This window comes from Ailuropoda melanoleuca, chromosome 11 (assembly GCF_002007445.2).
Source record: "Ailuropoda melanoleuca isolate Jingjing chromosome 11, ASM200744v2, whole genome shotgun sequence".
NCBI lineage: Eukaryota > Metazoa > Chordata > Mammalia > Carnivora > Ursidae > Ailuropoda > Ailuropoda melanoleuca.
Window position 1 is genome coordinate 81,367,073 of NC_048228.1, and position 20,434 is coordinate 81,387,506.

A 20,434-nucleotide genomic window follows, 5' to 3' on the forward strand; every position below is an offset into this window, starting at 1 on the left:
TTGTGGCTTTAATATGCAGAGGGAAACCTCTTTCTAACTTAGAATTCTGTTTCCCCTAAACTGTCACGTAAGTGCGCAGGGGCACAAAAACGAAAAGTTGCTGGGATGTGCTGGAAGGATTGGCCTACACTATGGTGATAATCATATTGCAATATTGTGACATTGTGACTTATCATAAGAAACATATATTTGGTTTTAGATCCCATTTCTGGAACTGAGCTACTAAAACTGAGCTCCTAAAACCCTTGGAATTTCCTAAGCCTTGGGAGCAAGCAAGGTGTCCTTTGTTATACTAATGAAGTGGCTCTTGGACAGTCCAGGGGGATGAGGGCTGGGTGTCAAACTCTCTGCTCCAGGGAGGCAAGAGGGGCTGGAGTCTGAATCAATTACTAATGGCCAATGATTTCATCAATTATGCCTATGTAATGAAGCCTCTTGTCAATTATATTTCAATACAACTGGAAAAAATAAGAAGATATTTTTTAAAATGTGAGGGGTGGGGCACCTGGGTGGCTCAGTTGGTCTAAGCATCTGCTTTGGGTCAGGTCATGATTCCCGGGTCCTGGGACTGAGCCCTGTGGTGGACTCCCAGCTCAGCGGGGAGTCTGCTTTTCCCTCTCCTTCTGCCTGCCACTCTGCCTGCTTTTGCTCACTCACTGTCAAACAAATAAAATCTTTAAAAAAAAGTGTGCGGGGAGGGGAGGACATTTGCAGGTATGTACATATCAAAAAATTTGCCTCCTATGTACATTTTCTTGGAAAGTACTAGGGGTGGTACTCATCAGAAGCAACAGAGTTAACAGAAGAAAAAAGGCTTGGGAATCAGGAAATACAAAAGCCAAGAAAGATAGGGATGGATGAAGTAAATGCTTAATAAGAAATCCAGGCTGGCAGCAATGCTGAGGGCCTCGAGAGTTCCTAGTCCAGGCTGCGGCGGTCATCTGGGGGTCCAGGAGCGCTGTCTGCAAGCGGAAGTTGGAATTAAAGAACTATCTGATCTTTTAATCATTCAAAGAGAATTTTTGCAATTGTATTGGAGAATTTGGGGGAAGAATTATTGATAACTGAGCAAATGAGATAAAAATGAGACAATTAATAAAATGAAATTCTAAAGGAAAGGCTATATAATCATAGTATACTATATAACCCTGGTATGGATAATATTTAAATAGCCATAATAACAAAAATAACTGTAATTACTTTTTAAGTAATACTGGTGATATTAGTACATTACCAGGATGGGTACAGGAGGCGCATACGTAGAGAATGAGTATAACTGGATGGATATGAGAGCAAAAGGCTTATTTCTATGGCAGGAAGCCAAATATTTAAAAATAAATCAAATATTTAAGAATAAGAGGAAATTAATATTTAGGAATCTGGAGGTAAGTGCCAGAAGAAACCGCTAAAAAAAAAAATTGAATGTGATTGCCCCTGGTGAAGATTGTGGGAAAAAGGAAAGCAACTCCGGACCTCTAAGGGCTAGTCCAGTGCTCCCTGCTGGGCCCAGGTGTTGTTAGGGACTGGCCTGCCACTCACAGCTAGGCCCTGGTATTCTGCGAAACAGAAAAAATTCAAAGAACATTAATATCATACAAGGACATTCTGTGACCATAATGGATCAAGGCAAAATGAAGACCAGTCTATAATCATGTCTAAACACAAACAAGATATGAACATTCCTAGCCACAAAATACCAAATATCTCCCTATTTCAGCTCATATGGCTGAGGGCTACTTCTTACCAGGTGTAGCTTTAGTATTTCTCTAGTCTTCCCTCCCTATAGATAAAATTTACGAAAATACCCAATCATAGAATTGTCTCCATTTCTAAACAACTTCTCATCCAGATCAAGAAACGTCCCCCAAATCACACAACCAAAGCCCATTCCTATAAGTCTCTTTAACTGAGAAACCCCATGGTGTGAGTTCTCCTTTACTGAAATGAGTAGTAAGCTCAACCTATTCAATGACAGGTGTGTTCCTGGTGGCCTTTGACTGTAGGACATCGACAGATGCTTGGGTACTTTGGCTGAGAGGAAGGAAAAGAGCAAGTGCTGTTGCTTTTCTTTAAAGTTGTCGTGCTATTGATTCTTTAAGAACTATATACAGGTATTACTTTGATATAAGTGACATTTATATATTAAAAAAGAACTAAGGCCAAATGTTGCATTCATATTACAGTTGCATAACATATTCACATCAAGTGGGTTCCTTCAGAACAACGAATGCATATTCTTATTGACTTCATAAAGAATATTTTGTCATTCAAAAATGCTTGGAATTCAGCGGCAGGTGTTCAAGAATGAACTTAAATTAAAAGTAGTCAGTTGCACTTGGCACGATCCTCAAACAGAGGTGGCATAATTACCACCTGGTGATGGCCCGGTATCAAATACTTCATCTGGAGCACAGAGCTCTGGATACAGCAGAAGGTCAACAAATGTTTGATGATTAAGACAATGATGAAATGTAATAAATAATCCACACATCCTTTAAAAAAAAAGTCATCAGACTCTTCTCCTAAAAAGTAATTTTAAAAATTGCTTCATATTATCAAATACTTGGTCAGGGTTCAAGTTCCCAGTTGTCTCATAAAAGTCATAAACACCGTATTTTTCACACAAGTTTTTAGAAGTTGGGCTCCAAATAAAGTCCAAATACACAACTAACTCCTTGTTAATGATTTTCATATGAATTAAAGAAACTGAAAACTCATTAACAACATGCCAGTAAAAATGGAGATAGAGCAATTTAATTATAGGTTTAAAGCTTATCTTTCATTTTTGCCATTTTTATGTGTGATGAGAAGTAGAAGTAAGAGTTGATTTAAACTAAGTCACCAGGGCGCTTGGGTGGCTCAGTCTGTTGAGTGTCTGTGTTTGGCTCAGGTTATGATCCCAGGGTCCTGGGATCGAGCCCCACATCAGGCTCCTTGCTTGGTGGAGAGCCCATTTCTCCCTCTGCCTGCCGCTCCCCCTGCTTGTGCTCTCTCTCTCTTTCTCTCTCACTCTCTCAGTCTCCCTTTCTCTCAAATAAATAAAACCTTTTAAAATAATATAAAATAAAAAAATAAACTAAGTCACCAGATTTACAAAACTACAGCAGACATATTTGCAGTAGTTACATTCTTTATATGTAAATACTCAATCTTTACCATTCACTTATAGTAATTATTGAATTTGAGATGTCTTGTCATACTTGGGAGTTTAATACTTCAAGTCCTCCGTTGGCAAGTTCTATAGTCACTATGTAAAGAAAATGGAAACAGTAATAGTACAGTCAGGGACTATATTGGAATTGAAAAGTAATTAAAGGTATTCCATTATTTGGTTAGCAAAACCTCCTTTTTTAGCAGCATTAATGGCCTCTGAAATTAATACCAGGGTTTAGATTAAGGCTTTGCAACACTTCTCTGTTGAGTCATTGATGTGATTGTAAGGATTCTGACTCTTTATACAGTCATGGGCTGATGACATGAAACCAAGGAAGTAAGTTTTTATGTGAAATAAAAACTAGATAGTTTTCCTCTCTGCCAAAGTTTCCTGAGACACATTTTCAAATGAGGGTGTGCTAGATGCATTGTTGCTATGTACTTTATGGTATCCCAGTATTTTTTTTTAAACATTTCATTTATTTATTTGAGAAAGAGAGAACAACGGGGAAGCAGTAGAGGGCGAGGGAGAAGAGGGACTCAGTCCCAGGACCCTGAGATCATGACCCGAGCCGAACGCAGACTCTTAACTGACTGAGCTACCCAGGCACCCGTGGTATCCCAGTATTTAGAATGTTTCTATACCTTCCTCATGACTTGACTTCTTCTAGGGTATGATTAGAGTTTTGAGGGTAGTTCTGGAAAGAGACAGAAGAAACCTGAAAGAAGGAGAAGTCTGGAAAGGAGAAAAAAGAAGGGTCTAATATAAACTATATATTTCTCCAAGTTCACCTCTAGGCTCCCTCCTTCCCTCTGGACAGTCATAACATAATCTACCCATCGAATATGACTGTGCTATTCTAGATCTCAGTTCCACAAAGTGACCCTTTACCTGTACTCTAGGACATCTTCTAGAGACCTTATTCCCAGACGTGTCCTACAAGGACTCATCTCTTCGAAAGTGGAATCGCCATCTCATTCCTCACACCACAAAAATAAATTTGCAAGAAGCAAATTCTTTTTTTTTAATAATAATATTTTTTATTATATTATGTTAGTCACCATACAGTACATCCCTAGTTTTTGATGTAAAGTTCCATGATTCGTTACTTGCGTATAACACCCAGTGCACCATGTAATACGTGCCCTCCTTAATACCCATCACCAGCCTATCCCATTCCCCCACCCCCCTTCCCTCTGAAGCCCTCAGTTTGTTTCCCAGAGTCCATAGGCTGTCATGCTTCATTCCCCCTTCTGTTTACCCCCCCCCTTCTTCTTCCCTTTCTTCTCCTACAGTTCTTCAGCAGGAACCACACCCACAACATCATGGAAACTCGTTTTTGAAGTGAGGACGGGATGCTGAGGGATGCGTAATTTGCTGCTTTTTAGAAATAATAGAGCACTTCCAATTAACTATGAATGGGCTAAGACAAGCTCAGAACCCCACCTCGGAACCCCACCATAATGTCATCACCGGGAGAACAATAGTATACACATTCAGCTACAGTATCTTTGTAGCTCAGAAATAAAATGAGTTATAAATAGACAGTATTAAGTTCCTCAGAACCACAACTTTCTCCCCTCTTAGATCACTGTTATCTTGACACATTCATCTGATGCATTCAACTGCTGTCTTCAATTATGTATATCCACTAAAGATATTAACCACGTCCAATGTCAGAAAACATTATCAATCTTTTCTTTTTCTGTCACTTCCCTTCTGATTGTTCTGATCTCCAGGTTCTGGGCCACCCTAGGATCTCAGCAAGTGGTAATGAATGGAGGAAGACAGCCATAACTGGCCGTTGGCAAGCATTTATATTAGGAAATTATCACTGGCATCTCCTTTCTGGCACTATTTCTCTCTTGCCTCTCCCTTTCAGCATATCTTCCCTGTTCTTTTTCTCTTGCTGCCTTGAATCAACTGCCAAGAATCCCTTGGATAAACCCATTTGCACTAGAGTTTTGGCAGGTCTGCGAGTTTCCTCACAAGCATTACTTATTTTTTTTTTTTTAAAGAATGAATCTGTAATAGTACCTTTCAGCCTATGTGTTAGGTCTGCATTGTGAAGTGATATCATCAGGAACATTTTTTTCTGTCCTTTTGAGCACTGTTAGTTAGCAATGCATGATTTTTTTTTAAAGACTGTATTTATTTATTCGACAGAGATAGAGACAGCCAGCGAGAGAGGGAACACAAGCAGGGGGAGTGGGAGAGGAAGAAGCAGGCTCACAGCAGAGGAGCCTGATGTAGGGCTCGATCCCATAACGCCGGGACCACGCCCTGAGCCAAAGGCAGACGCTTAACTGCTGTGCCACCCAGGCGCCCCAGCAATGCATGATTTTTTACTGTTTCATTTCTTAATTCAGAATTAAGCTATACAATTGTAAGGGAACTTTATTTGGTTTTTAAAAACTAAAAAGAAGAGTAAATCAATTTCCGTTCTTGTGAAGGATTTATCTTTGTTAGGACACAGACGATCCAAGATGGTACCACCTTTTAAAGATGCTTTTACAGTTCCTGATAGACCCAGATAACAGCTCCGCTGTAATCCCAGGTTCCCACAGTGAATTAAATCTGCTTTGGGTTATTTAGGTCACATACTGCATAAACGCCCTCCCTGTGTCATTTCTCTGTAAAGAGTGAGTGTGCTTCAGTTTTCTCTATAATATACATTTATTTTTGGAGCTCATTAAACAGGTTAAGGAAATTTAAATAGGTCTAGCCAGTAGACAGAAGCTAAAGCTGAGGTTAGAAGTACTCTCTGTGGTATTATCTAACACAAGATGAGGGGCGTTTTTAACTCTTGGCTGCTACCTACAAAGGAACTAAGAAAATCAGGTCTGAAAATCAGGTCTACGCTTTTCTAAATATGCTGTGTTGGTTAAGAATATTAGTTTTGTTTTAAAAGCAACAGACAGTGATTGCTATAGCAGTCCTCATCCAGGTGGGGGTGGGAGTAAGAAAATTCGAGTTTAAATAGTATAGTCCATCTGGTCTTCCCCGCCGTCCCTTCATACTCCCTTTGGTGCAAATACATGGTTGTAATCCCTCCTTAATCTTAAACTGTTTTTTTTTTTTTCTGAAGTCTAAGATCATTCCTGGAAAAGAATAAACTAGGTGCTTAGGGATTAATTATTTAACTGCATTTTAGTAAAGGTGCTATATAAATTCATTTGATTATAGAGGATAATACAGTAAGTCAATGCCTCTGTATGGGAAGCTTCCTTATGCTCTGAAAGAGTTAACCCCCCTGTGCATTATTTACGTCCTGGATGGGACTAATGATCACAGGAGAAATATGCCAGTATGTTCAACACTAAAGGACATTTCTTATTTCAAATGTGCAAGAGAAATAACGTATTCATCCATGGGAAGAGCTGACTCTTCTGTTTGAGTACTTCTGAAAATCGCAATTTCATTAATTAAATCTTCACAACTTTAACGATAACTTAGAATAGTAAAAAGGAACAATTTCTAAAGAATTGATAATTACTAATTCAGTTACTGGCAGTGCAAGTTGCCTTCGGCTTTACCTTGTGGGATAAGCTATAAGATTTTAAATATGCATTTTTAACACTTACAAAATAATCTCATTAAGAAATTCTACATTTTTAAAAAGTACCAGACTCCCAGATATCTTACTGTACTTTACTTATTCTCAGTTCAGCAACAAGCTTTAAGCTTAATACCTGAAACACAATCTCAACATTCTTAAGGACCCAGAAGTAGAGCTCTTCAAGGATAGATAGCAGGGAAAGTGTTAGGAATTTAAAAAAAACAAACAAAAAAACAAACCAAAAACCATGAGAAAATACTTTCGATATGCTTTTCGAGAGGAAGAGGTGATCCATGGGAGGGCATTCATGTGACTGTATAAGTGTGTTTTGAGGATTTTTGCAGCAGTTGAAATCCTTATCCTTTTTCAAAGGAAAAAATAGCCCGTGTGTTTGCATGACCTTGTAGACTGATATTTTGAGTCATTACTTAATCCAGCAGCTGTGGCAATGCCCTTTTGTATGAAAATAAACAAAGAAGCAGAATATAATAAGGCAAGTGAATTCTTGAGCAAGTCGGCTATGTGAATACAGGTTTGGCTTCCATAGAATGTTAACTGTTTCAGCGTGATAGTGGTGATAGCCTCTCTACAGCTTAGCTGTGAGATTGGGGCCAATAATAGACTTTGCAACGTATTTGGGGGCAACTTTAATCATTAGCCGTGAGCTATGACTAGCACAAACAGCGAGACAAGATCATCCTCGATAATCCACTTGAGAAGAGCCAGGTGTTTATCACCAAATCTCTGCTGGATAAAAGTGAGGACAAGTGACCTGCCCATCTCCATGTTACAGAGAACCGGAGCCCTGAAGTGAGATATTTGCCTGCCAGTGAATATTTATTGTGTGCTCAGCATTCTTCTGATCCTGTATGTGGCTTACAAAAAATAGTTCTTGTCCTTGGGGATCTTAAAAATCTAGTAGCAATGGCCAAACATTGCATTTAGTAAGAATCAAAGGAAACCAAAAATTTACATGAAAAGAGCAAATGAGCCATGTGTTACCCAGGATTTTAGAAGAATGAATGCTATAGACTAGACAAGGAAAGCAAAGGGAAGAAAGGGCAAATGGCACAGGCAGGCTAGAGAGGCAGGGGTGCTAAATATAAACCAGACATCCTCAAATGCAACTACAAACCTGGGGAGATGTCCAGCCTGATTGGCAGAACGAGCAGTGGAACCACAGACGAACCAAGAGCACGGCAGTCAGGAGAACTTCGGGGTGAAACCATGCCCAGGGATGCAGCCGAGTGGCCACAACCTTGTTCCCCTCATCACACGGGGAGACCAAGTACATCCTGTTTCCATGGGGACAAGAACTGCGACACAGCTGACATCTTGAACTTAAAAAAAATTCCTCTAGGTTATATACTCACTTTTTTTTTTAATGATGAGCTTCTTTTGCTCAGTCCTCGAATCTCCTAGGCTGGTGGAGAAATGAATTTGGTTGGCCAAAAAAAAAACCTCTGTGGGTGTGAGTTTGAATGAACATGTAAGCATGGTGGGTTTTTAGTGTTGGGGGGCAGGGTTAGTTTTTGTTTTTTTTTTTTTCTGACCTGCAGTGTGGAAGGCACCGGAAGAGGGTTTTACTCACACCTCCTACTTCTCTAGAGGATCCTGGGATTTCTATTACTCCGCTATGTTAATTGCCAACATGACATTTTTCCCTAAGTTTACTCTCAAATGATTTTCTAGGAAACAAAAATGGTAAACCGATGGAAGTATATAATATAAGGTAATTACTTCCATCCCCTTTCGAGTGAATCTTGAGATTGAAAGCATTTGGATCTCATAAGCCTTCAGAAAAGTGTTGTTTCTGTCCTGTGGCTGATTACATCTGCTACATAAGATATAGCTTCCTTTGAGGTTTTGAATGATATATCCTTTGGAGAGCCTCAATACCAAGATAAAATAGAGCTTTATAGCACTTTGTAAGCTCAGACTCAAGGGATTTCCCACAACTAGGGAGTTCCTTTTCAATATTTACAAGAAAACAACAGCAACCACCTTCAAACAACTCTATACTATACCAGAGATACAACTGGCATCTAAATATACATATATATTTATACACACATTCTAGAATGTGTTCCACGTGTTGTACAGAAATAAAATCCATCCATCTTGGCAAGTACCGATAACTTTTGGTTTTAAACCCTAAATTGAGCGAGATAACCTACAAGTATGTTCACTGGTTACAAATGTTTACTAAGCGTCTACTATGGGTCAAATACCCTTTTAGGCACTGGGCACACAAGTCCCTTTCTTCATGGAGCTGATCCTAAAGTAAAAGACTTACATCCTGTTTGTGCAGTTCAGCCTACCAGGAAAGGCTAACTAGCTAACTATGTAAGATAGACTTAAATAAACAATTTCTAATGCTGTGTATTCTGCCTTTATTATGTATTTTTGCTTAGAGTTTATCTTAGTGCTACAGGTAAAAAAAACAGTTCTCAACCTGTTGCAGCGTGTCAAGATTATCTGATATTTCACAACCAAGTTAATACCAAATTCTTTCAGATCTGATTGTTTTGTTTATTTTGAGTGTTAGAATAAAGTAATTGTTAACAGTTATGCTTGAAACAAACCACTCCATTTCAAAATAATTGTGAAGACTCTTCTCCCTTGTTTTCAAGCATAGTATCTGTTTTGATGGTACTATACCATGATGCTATACCAAAAAGAGTGTTTTTAAACTAGTTACAGTTTCATGAAACACTATAATGACTAAGAAACTACAGATATATTTAGTATCATTGTTTTCCCCATAATGAATTTGGGCTTTTGACTGGTTCAAGGTCCATTTTCATGATGTCAGATCACAGAATGGAATTGGAGTTCTTGGAACTTCAAAAGGCTCATTCTGTAATATAACATTCAAATCTAATTTGAAAGGAAATGCCTCACCAGAGTCCATTTCCTGAGCATATCTTGTAAATAGATGCGAGTTTGGACTCTCCCTCTTGCTAATGCCACCTCTTTTTGTCATTCCTGTATATGTTCTCTTATAATTAGATATTGGAATGTGGACATCCAACAAGCTTACACTTAAACGGGATCACATGATTCCAGAGCTGGGCATAATCTGTGAGGTCCCCCTAGTCCCACCTTCTTACTTTATGATGAGGACACTGAAGGAGGACCAGAGGCAGAGTGCCAGGTGTTACTACGGAGCTCATCTACTCCCTGCTAGCTCTATTTCCTGGTTCTGGGACCCGGCTTAAGTGAAGAGGAAAGATGTGTTCTTCTCAATAAAAAAAAATATGAATTGTAAGCTATATGCGCTTCCTTGAATTAGAACCGTTAAATTATTCATAACTCCTTTAAGTGTTATTTATTTCTAAAATTTGGTCGGTAATTTATAATCATGGTTTGAGTCAACATTTGTACATACATAATCATCAATATAATATAATCTATATTATATATATAATTTATTTAAAATTTTCTAGCCTTCTGACTCCTCTCCCTTCCAAAACAAATCCAAATATTTTAGAGTTCTTAAACTCATAAACAATATGATTGTTACAAATAAGACCAGAAAGATCGGGAAAATATATAAGGGAAAAGGGAGAAAAAGTGACCAGGAAAGAGGTAAGTTCATTCTTTTTTTGTTTTTGTTTTAATTCCAATAGAGGTAACATGCAGTGTTATATTAGTTTCAGGTGTATAATATAGTGATGCAACAATTCCATGCATCACCCCGCGCTCATCACAACAAGTGGCCTTCTGGATCCCCATCATCTATTTCTCCCATCGCCTCACCACCCTCCCCTCTAGTAACCAGCCGTTTGTTCTCCATAGTTGAGTCTGTTTCATGGTTTGTCGCTCTCCCTCTTTTTTTCCGTTTGTTAATTTGTTTTGTTTCTTAAACTCCACAGATGAGTGAAATGATAAGCATTGAACTTTACATGGAGGTTCCATTGCCTTCCATCAAGGCAATGACAGGATGAAGTCTTTTTGGTCTTACTTTTAGAAGAAAAAAGGTAGGAAACATTTCTGTTACTGAATTCTAGGTCATTTCAGCATATAGATCTTTATGAAAGGACACTAAAATAATGAACAAGGGTCTTCACAAGAAGCTTTCTAAAAAGCATCAACATTGCTTCATGGCTCTTATATTGAGTCCAGTGAAGTCCATTTGAACATTGAATTGTATTACTGGAAAATAATTTTTCTTTAGGGCAAAAGAGTACTAATTTAGATATGTATATAACTAATAACCTCAACTGAAGCAGGAATAGAGTTTAAAGCAATTGAAGAAATTAAGATTATCATACCCTCTTAAATTAATTGAACAAGGAGGCCATTGGATTGATGTGGCTCTAATGTTATAGTGGCCTATGTAAATAAACCAAAATCTAAGCTTATAAAAGCCTCAAGATTATGCAATCGAAATGCTGAGGAAAACCAATCCCAAAAGCCAACCAGGCTTTAAGCTCTAGCCAATCAAATAATTTCCTTTCTCTGCTTCTGTATTTAATGTAAGATTTTTCCTGGGCTCCTGCTCAGGGAGTGCTCCTGACCACCATGGGTTAGATGTTACCTGATTTGAATATATTTTTGCTCAAATAAATCCTTAAAAATTTTTAATGTGCTTCAGTTTATCTAGTAACACCCTTTACAGTCTTATTCAAATATTATAGCAACTATGCTTTAGGCTAGAATCGATGCCAGCTCATTCAATATTGCATTGTAAACAGCAGAATGAAGCGTTATCTCCACCTACTTGGATTACCTGGGACTGCGTGGGAAAAATTGATACCCTTCCCAGGATATTCTTCTAGTGTTGCCTTCATTCCAGCCAAAGTCCCTGTAGGGAGACATGAAATGGGAGTGGCTTCCCTGGGTTTTCATCAGTGTGGTCTCAGGAAAACAGGATTTTCTGCTTCTAACTATAGGACTCTGTAGTCATAGCCTGGCTTCTGTGAGGTAGGGCAGGTTATGTAAACCAGAAACTCTACAGGCAGTTTTTGTTGGTGGTATAATCAAATCATGAAGGTCAGTTTTTCTAAATTAGTCATCAGTTTATTAATTTCCCTTTTTTCACTTTTTGGTTGCTAGACCTTATTTTCTTAGGGTACCAACATATTTCTTTTGCGCACATGTTAGTCTATGTCCTCCAAGAAGCAAATACCAGTATCAGATTAACCATACTAGAAATTTATTAGGGGAACTGCCAGTGAGAGACAAAGGTAGGGAGCTGGGAGAGGCCTTGCCCTGAACCTGGGTGATGGAGAGAGGGAGGAAGGGAGGGAGGGAGGGAGGGAGGGAAGGAAGGAAGGAAGGAAGGAAGGAAGGAAGGAAGGAAGGAAGGAAGGAAGGAAGGAAAAGGAGGGAAAGGAGGGTTGATTCTAGTTGGGCCTTGCAATTCTAGGGAAAGTTCAGTATGGCAATGGCAATCCGGGAGGTCTTGAGCCAAAGGCTCTGCTGCCAGAGGAATCCTGGGTTTCCCAGGAACAGACCTGCCTTAGGATCGCTGCCGCACCCAGTCATTGGCTGGAGGCCAGTGGAAGGCGTGGCCAGCACTTGGCAGCCAAGGCCAGCATTACTTGTACTCTCAGCAGTCAGAGATCTAAGAGACACATTCTCAGGGCCACCATAGCAGTGTACATATAATAGCCTTAATGTACCTTGAGCAGAGTTATTTATACTACTTTCCATTTTTGTTTATTTAATATATTTAAAAAATCACTTTTTGAGTGTTCACCATGTGACAGGCACTGTTAAAACCTTTACATGCATTATGTCACTTCATCCTCACAAACACCCTGTTATTATTCCCATTTTACAGAAGATTACTTAATAAGTCTCTTGCACAGACAGGCTATGCTGGACTATTATGTCACCTTCATTAAATGGAGAACTATGTTTCCCAGAATCCCCTCATCTATATGGTCCCCCTACCTGTAGTTAGCCAACAGAAGAACTTGCAAGAGATTTGAAAATTGGAAGTGATGCAGCAAACATTATTTTCTGAAAGATGGTTTGCTGCCCAATGAGGTGATGGACATATGAAGCTGTGATTAGTGGGTTTCAAGCATGTTCTAGCTCTCCTCTGCTCTGACAGTAGGTCTTTTTGCAGCCTACTGGCCCTAATGATCAACAACGACCTCGTGTATACGTCCAAACACTTGACTGTGGACCCACGGAATTGGTCTCCACAGAAAGAACAACTCTCCATAAAACTCCGCATGGGATCCCCTTTTGTGGTTCTAATTTAGCAATTGGCTGTACTTGGCTTCTCAGATTGGCTGCTTGCTAACTACGCTGATCTTCTAAACTCTGCCTTCGAGACTTTCACTTCTCCAGCTCCTCCCACAATTGTAAAGTCTAGTTCCTACAATAAATCCTTTTCCCCAGAACCCAGAGTGACTCTCCTCCCCTGCATGAACCCTGACTGATAGAGTAACAGTGCAAACTTCTGTTGAGTGAATGGGCAATTTAGGCCTAGCCTAGGGATTAAGATGTATGCAGTCTTCAAAGTCCAATATCCTTTGTTTTGGGTTCAAGCTGAGCACAATTCATTTGTTTCAAATACCAAATACACAAGAAGAAATGTGACCATAAATTATTGAAGTTAAGGTCCCTCACTGGTAGTTTCCCATGTAGGAGTTCATCCAACTACCCCACAATGTATGAGGCACAGGGCCAAATCTTTGCCCCCCTAAATTACATAAGTACAAAAACCCATAAACGTACCTGGTTGAGACTCCAGATTTTGGTGTCCTAAAAAGCAGAGGATAACATTTTAGTCAAGAAAACTTTAAGAGCAGGCATTATCAGTCCAGCCTCTTAATATTAAAAATGTCTCATGCATCTACAGTTGCCTGCAAAATGTGTCTCCAAGAAACTGAATGGGGTTAATTTAATTATTTAGTAAATACGTATTTACTATGTCAATATATCAAATTGAGTGTTGAAAATATCTTTCAAAAAATAAGGGCTTTGCCATAATTTATATCCAGCTGTTTTTTTTTCCTGAGAGTAATTTTACAATACACGTCTCTCTTTTATGCTTTTCACCTTTAATTTTTGAACAATACGGAATCAAAATAAGAAAAAAAAATTATCACCAATGGCGCTATCACACCGACCTGGGAGGAAAAAAAAAATAGGGCTGTAATAATAGTTGCACACGGTTCTTTTCTGTGCTTGCTCTGTTTATTATGTCTGCCCCAAATATATTTTTTCTTTCTGCAAGCCTGAGCATGGTACAGCTTTGCTAGCTGATGTCCAATTACATTCTGCCAATAGGAGTCACTAGAGGGAGTTCAGAAGTGAGGGAAGGGGGGAAAGGGCAGAGAGTACCTCCCTCCTCTTTCTTACATCTTCTCTCAGCAGCACCTGGCAGTGGCAATCTACTCCAAAACTGACTGTTTATTCTCACACCTTTTGGCACTTCTAGATCATGACTCACCAATTGCCTTAAAGAAACCTGCACCAGCCAGGTGAACCCCCTGATCAGGGGTCTGAGCCTGAGCTCTGTGAGGCCCCTCCTCTAAGCTGGGGCTCTGGGAACCTCCATCTTTTGCCTTTTGTTCCCTTAGCCCTTGGGGCAGTTCTTGCTTGATCTTATAAGCTCTGAGTTTACCCCTGTGTTTCCCTCTTGCAGGCCTCCAACACCTGTGATACTACCATTCCTTAGGTTCAGTCTTTCTTGTTGGAGCACTGAATGTGAATTCTGTTCTCCCACCTGGACCCTAGTCTAACACATTCATTATTACATGGCTTCTGGCAAATAAAAGGGGTTTAGATCTCCTTCCCTGCCTCCTGCTTCCCCTGCACTATTTAAATGTGTTTTTGAGGTTTGCCTTAGTTGTCCTCAAGAAATATCCTGTCGGCTACTATGGGGCACCTGCAGTTTTCTTCGACTTCTCAGTTTTTTTGTAATGTCTATTGCTAGAGCCTTGAAAGCTGTGAAACTCTGATCCCGCTGATAGGCATCAAAGGAGAGGTCTTCCCTGATGGTCCAAATGGTGATCCATTCTACTTATTCTGCGGCTCCAGAAGTTTCCGGCATAACATAACCTCCACTCTCCAGGGCTGCTTTCTATGACAGCTTTTACATTTTACTTTTGTGTTAGGTTTTCAGCATCTTTTAGACTTGAAGGCCACAGCTCTCACCATGACAGTTCTATTTTATTCCAAGCGCTACCCTATGGCAGAGGTCTGAGTCACGGGACTGAGCTGAAGGGCAATCCGTGTCACTGACAGAGTCAACTACTTAGAATTACCAGCACTTTCACGGAGGGGAAGATGTCCCACCCCCACGCCTTCCCTACTTCAACCAGATTATCATCAATTTTATTAGTTTCATTTTCATTTCCTCTGAAGATTTCATTTGAACAAAGGAGTCTTCGGTTTCAAAAAGATTTTCAAAACTACTAGCATAGAGCCTCCAGGTGTACCCAGACTTACCCAAATGCAAAGACAAAAATGCCAGGTTTCAAGCTGAGGCCACCATTATAAATGTAAAAAAAAAAAAATATTTACACGGGCTATGATTCTTAGGATTTAACATAAAAACTTCTCCTAAGTTTTATAATATTGAAAAAAGAATAAGTGTGCCCTTTATTTGTTGAAGAATATTGCTGTGTGCACCTGGTCTCCTAGGAAACACAAAGCCTGCGTTCCTTGGAATGGTGTAGAATGACATTTAATACTTTGGAGGCTCCAGAGTACAAGAAAAACTTCCATCAATTAAAATGATCATAAATCAGAAGCCCTGGATTTCACTAGCTAAGCAAGAGAAAATTAAGAAATGTATTGAGCTTCGGATATCTCTAATAAGACATTGTACTTTGCATTAATATGCATTAGTTCCAAGGAGTAAATGAAAATTCCATAGGAAAGGGATTTGAAAGCTGTGGATTTCTAACAAAAATGGCATGTAGATATTTGCAGTACTATTCTCAATAAAAGTGAATACCTGGAAAAATATTTGAAAAGATAAAAAAGAGAAGAAAGGTGAATGAAAATACAGAAATTTAAAAGAAATCAGAACTCTATGTAGGTGGGAGCTATATAAAGACAGGATTTTTAAAAATTGACTTATTTTGGGGCACCTGGGTGGTGTAGTCAGTTAAACATCTGACTCTTGATCTCAGTTCAGGTCTTGATCTCAGGTTCATGAGTTTGGGCCCCTCATTGGGCTCTACGCGAAAAGTGGAGGCTACTTAAAAAAAAAAAATGACGTATTTCTTTCAAAGTGGCAAATTCACTATATATTAGTGTCTATTAGTCAAAATAGGCACAATGTGGGAAAATCTTAGTCTTTAAACATTGAGCCATATACTTGTGATTGTTGCAACAATTTTTTGTGTGGTTCCAAAGATTTTTTATTTTTTTTCAAAGGAAAAAGGTTCTTTTTTTTTTTTAAGATTTTACTTATTTATTTGAGAGAGAAAGAGAGCACACAAGTAGGGGAGAGGGGCAGAGGGAGAAAGAGAAGCAGACTCCCCACTGAGCAGGGAGCCCTATGTGGGGCTCTCCATCCCAGGACCCTGAGATCATGATCTGAGCCAAAGGCAGACACTTAAACTGACTGAGCCACCCAGGCACCCCAGGAAAATGATTCTTTATGGAAATTTCTATGAGATTTGTTTTTAATGTGTTCTATCCTCAAAGACTTTAGAATGGATTGCTCTAATGTAGATTTTTCTTTCATACGTTATCCAAGGTAATCTCACAGATGGCCTGCTGGTTTTCATATGTGTATTTCGTTGGAATATATATTCTTTATTGCCCATGCTATGACTTTTATTTAGGGAGTAACACCTTACTCATATTTAGTTTTCTTATTTATGATCCATTTAATCCAGTTGAAATAAATGAGACTGTTAGTAGTTTCAATGAATATTCCTTGACCCTTATAGACATGTATCATTAATGGACTCATATGCATAAGCGTAATGTTGATCCTTTATGCTTTAGCACAACCTATATCTTAATAGTACCATAGAGACATAGCAAGAATTTTTGATCTCTAGATTGATCCAGCAATAATTTCTAACAATTTTGTATTATTTTTGAAGATGCTGAATGTATCTTCCATTATGACAAAGATCTACCCTCTCTCAACCTTCTGAAGAAAGAATGTTTTGTTGATTCAGACTTCATGCCATTCCAGCCAACTGGCTCTGCTATTCAATTTCTAGCAAAATAGATTGCCTAACATAATCTGTTCTAAAGCTAAAACACAATTTTGGTAGGGATCTCAATTAAATAGCTTGTAGCTAATGACTCCGTGAAAAAAACTGCTAGTTTTCCCCAAATAGTCATCCTCCCCTTATTCATTTAGTAAAAGAACCCTGGAATTTTAACTGAGCAGATGGATGCCCAACATAAGGATTTCAATTCTCAGCCTTCCTTAAAGCTAGGTGTAGCCATTTGATTAAAGTTTAGGCCATAGCCCATGGGTAAAAGTGAGGAACTTCTAGGTCTGGCCTGTAAAACAGTACATTGTGCATTTTCTTCTCCCCTTCTCACTAGTGGGGGTATAGATGTGATGGTGAGAGCTAGAGCAGCCATCTCTGACCATGAGACAAATTTCACATGTTGATAAAGAGTTTGATCTGGTTCTGAAATACTTTTATGTGAACTAAGAAAGGAATAAGCTTCTATATTATTTGGGGAACTGTTATTCTGACCTTTGTTACCACATCCAAAGAAGTAGCATAAAACCCCAATACACAGAAGTCTTATAATGGGATATAGAATAGAGTGGGTAGTTCTGACTCAATTAAGCATTACCAATATGAATTCGAGCAAACTACTTAAAGTCTCTTATCCTCAGGTTCCCTTCCCTTCAATGAAATGTGGGTTGCTATGAGGATCAGCATACCTAATCCGTGGAAGTGCTCACCTCTGTAACTGATACAAATTAAGCCTTCAAAAATATCATCTGGTCTTACTGTTAGACCAGTATATCAACCCATTCAGTTATATTGATTATTTTTTGGCAAATACCAGTTTCAAGAGTTTCTTTGGAAGTTATGTCACTAATTAGGCTAAAATTAGTTATACGTCGTAAGTGTACTTTATTGAGCTCCTTAGGGCTTATAGCAGCATTTGTTACCATCCACTTACAAATTTTCTAGGTTAAATTTTGTTCTATAGCATAAACTTTGTGATCTTTATTTTTGGCTGTGAGTTGAATTGGATTCTAGAATTAATTTTTAAGTAAAAACCTCAACTTTATCCAGAGGGACACCTTATTTCACTCCTATGCTGAGGTGGACAGACCTGCAGTTGAGGCCCCTATTCTAGAGGCTGTAGAGTTTTCATTTGAGTTTGTCACCCCTGTTGCCAGGTTGAAGTCTTTGGACCTTGAACAGACATCGAAAATAGCTGAACCTTAGAAGCATTTTAAAGATCATTTCCTTTAACTCCTGCTGATCAAAAAATTCTCAATAGCTTTGCTATAAGAAACAATAGTCAATAATCTTCTTTGAGCATTACGTATAGGATGTGTGGTTCCCTAATGAAACTCTATCAGCTTTTCCAAAAGTGTGGTTCAGGAAACTAAAGGTGTTACACAAAAAGATGGTTTCCTGATCCAATAGACCTAGGAAATGCTAAGTGAAGCAAGATTAAACAGGTTTGTTGTTTTGTTTTGTTTTTTTGGGTTTTGTTTTGTTTTGTTTTGTTTTACAGGACTCCTGTAAAGACTTTAATATGGTAATGTAGGTCATAAATCTCTAGGAGAGAGTATTGAGGAAAGCATTTTCTTTTTTTTTTTTTTTTTTAAAGATTTTATTTATTTATTCGACAGAGAGAGACAGCCAGCGAGAGAGGGAACACAAGCAGGGGGAGTGGGAGAGGAAGAAGCAGGCTCATAGCCGAAGAGCCTGATGTGGGGCTCGATCCCATAACGCCGAGATCATGCCCTGAGCCGAAGGCAGATGCTTAACCGCTGTGCCACCCAGGCGCCCCGAGGAAAGCATTTTCAAACTTGATCAAGTAGCTCTAGTTTTCATACAGCATTACATAGAACTAATACAAAACCTTAGTTTGGAATTGTTAATTTTATGACTGGCTTAAGCAGGGTCATTGGAGAGCTGCATGGGTTCTCTGCGGGCATAACCATCCCATTAGATTAAGTCATTAGTCAAAAGCTTTCTTGGATCTCTCTTTGCTCCTTTAACCCCTTTAGGCTATGAATTCAAATATTGACCATTCCTCAGGCCTGATTCTGGCTTTTTTTCCCCCTTTGAACCTTGTCACTTCTCTCTAAGGGCCTAATAGCCAAGAATCTTTAATTTTTTCAAGATTTTGGTATGCTGTTTTGCCTATAAAGCAAATCTACTTGCTCCGAACTCACCACGACGCTAATGTTCTTATGGAAGACCTGCCTGATAACGTTACTAACTGAACCCACTTTTTTTCTCACAAGCTACTCTGAGTAATATGATTATCTCAATGTTCAAAGATGCCACAAGGAACCTGTGAAATGGAATTTAAAATGCATAACTAGGCTCCTAGAAATCATAACTAAGTAAACTGTAAATTTCATGAACTATCACAAGAAATGTGGATCAGAACATTGTTGACTGTAATTTTGATGCAATTTTCAAGAAGATGTACAAGGGGGTGGATGGATGACTTCGAAGACTTGGGTCTTGTTATTGTTTTGTATTGTTTAACTGGAAGATTACAGTCATGTGTAGGCCTGTACCCAGGAAACACCTCACTCAGTGAAAGATTTCTATCAATAACACAGAGATGAAAGCTGCTGTTAAAGACTGTTATCTCAGCAAACCTTTGGCGATGGATGCAAGAATCCATTTAAATACCCCAGCTCCAGTCACTACTTAAACTAGTAACAGTCCAGTCCCAAGGAGAGGGGCTTGATGTAGGAACTGCAGTGAGCAAGACCTATGCATCTGACAGTAGTAGTAAGCTTGAGTTCCAGCTCTACCATGTACAAGGTATGTGACCTTGGGCAAGTTAGTTAAACTCTTAAACCTCTAAGTAACCTCATCTATCAAATGAGGCTAATAACAGAATCCAATTCATAGCACTGGTATGTGGATTACGAGAGATGGTTTATGTACTGGGCCTGCGTGTGGGTAGTTAATAAAGATGACCCCAGCATTAATAAATATGGGTAGTATTTAATAACTATGACCACCCACACATGCACACATACCAGCACTCACTACATAGTGAGCATATAATTGTTTCTCTAGAGGAGAAATAACAATATATTACAAAGTTTATAACACAAGTAAATCGGGGCTCTCCACATGATCAGAACCAACAGAATACATGACTTACAGAAAGAGATTTATTACCTCCAGTCTCGTTGATGGAGTTGTGTGTTCTTCTCACAATTCGTCTCTAGCAAATGATATACTTGTCCAGTGGCTCTTATCTCTTATTCTTAGCTGTGTGGGCAGCAGTTTGAAGTTCAGCTTTGAAAAAAGTAAGACAATAGTTCATACATCTGTAGTAAATGCCAGCTGTGTGTTTTAAAACTTACTGAAGACTGTGGACTGTATGAAAGGTTTGAAGTAGGCACTCAGTCTTTTGAAAGAAACTTAAGGTACCAGGAAGGTATTGAGGTGCTGTGTCAAAAGCTGCTGGCTGAGAGCAAGTATTTCCAGCATCTCCAGACTCCAGCAGTGTTTAAGAGGGGGCAGTGGTGGAGTGGGGATAGAGTTGGGGAGAACCAGGAGAGGAAAAGCCAGGAAAATTACAGCTGCCCCCACCACTACAGA

The 20,434-nt window shown here is 39.0% G+C and overlaps 1 long non-coding RNA gene across 1 annotated transcript; it reads right to left on the reverse strand.

The window, feature by feature from the left end:
- Positions 1-10,555: 10,555 nt before the first annotated feature.
- Positions 10,556-20,128, reverse strand: LOC109491208. The gene is made up of 4 exons (XR_002144541.2): positions 20,009-20,128; positions 13,413-13,439; positions 11,449-11,523; positions 10,556-10,679 (listed from the first exon to the last, which is right to left on the reverse strand). It is a non-coding gene; the product is annotated as an uncharacterized LOC109491208 (long non-coding RNA).
- Between the last annotated feature and the right edge of the window lie 306 nt (positions 20,129-20,434).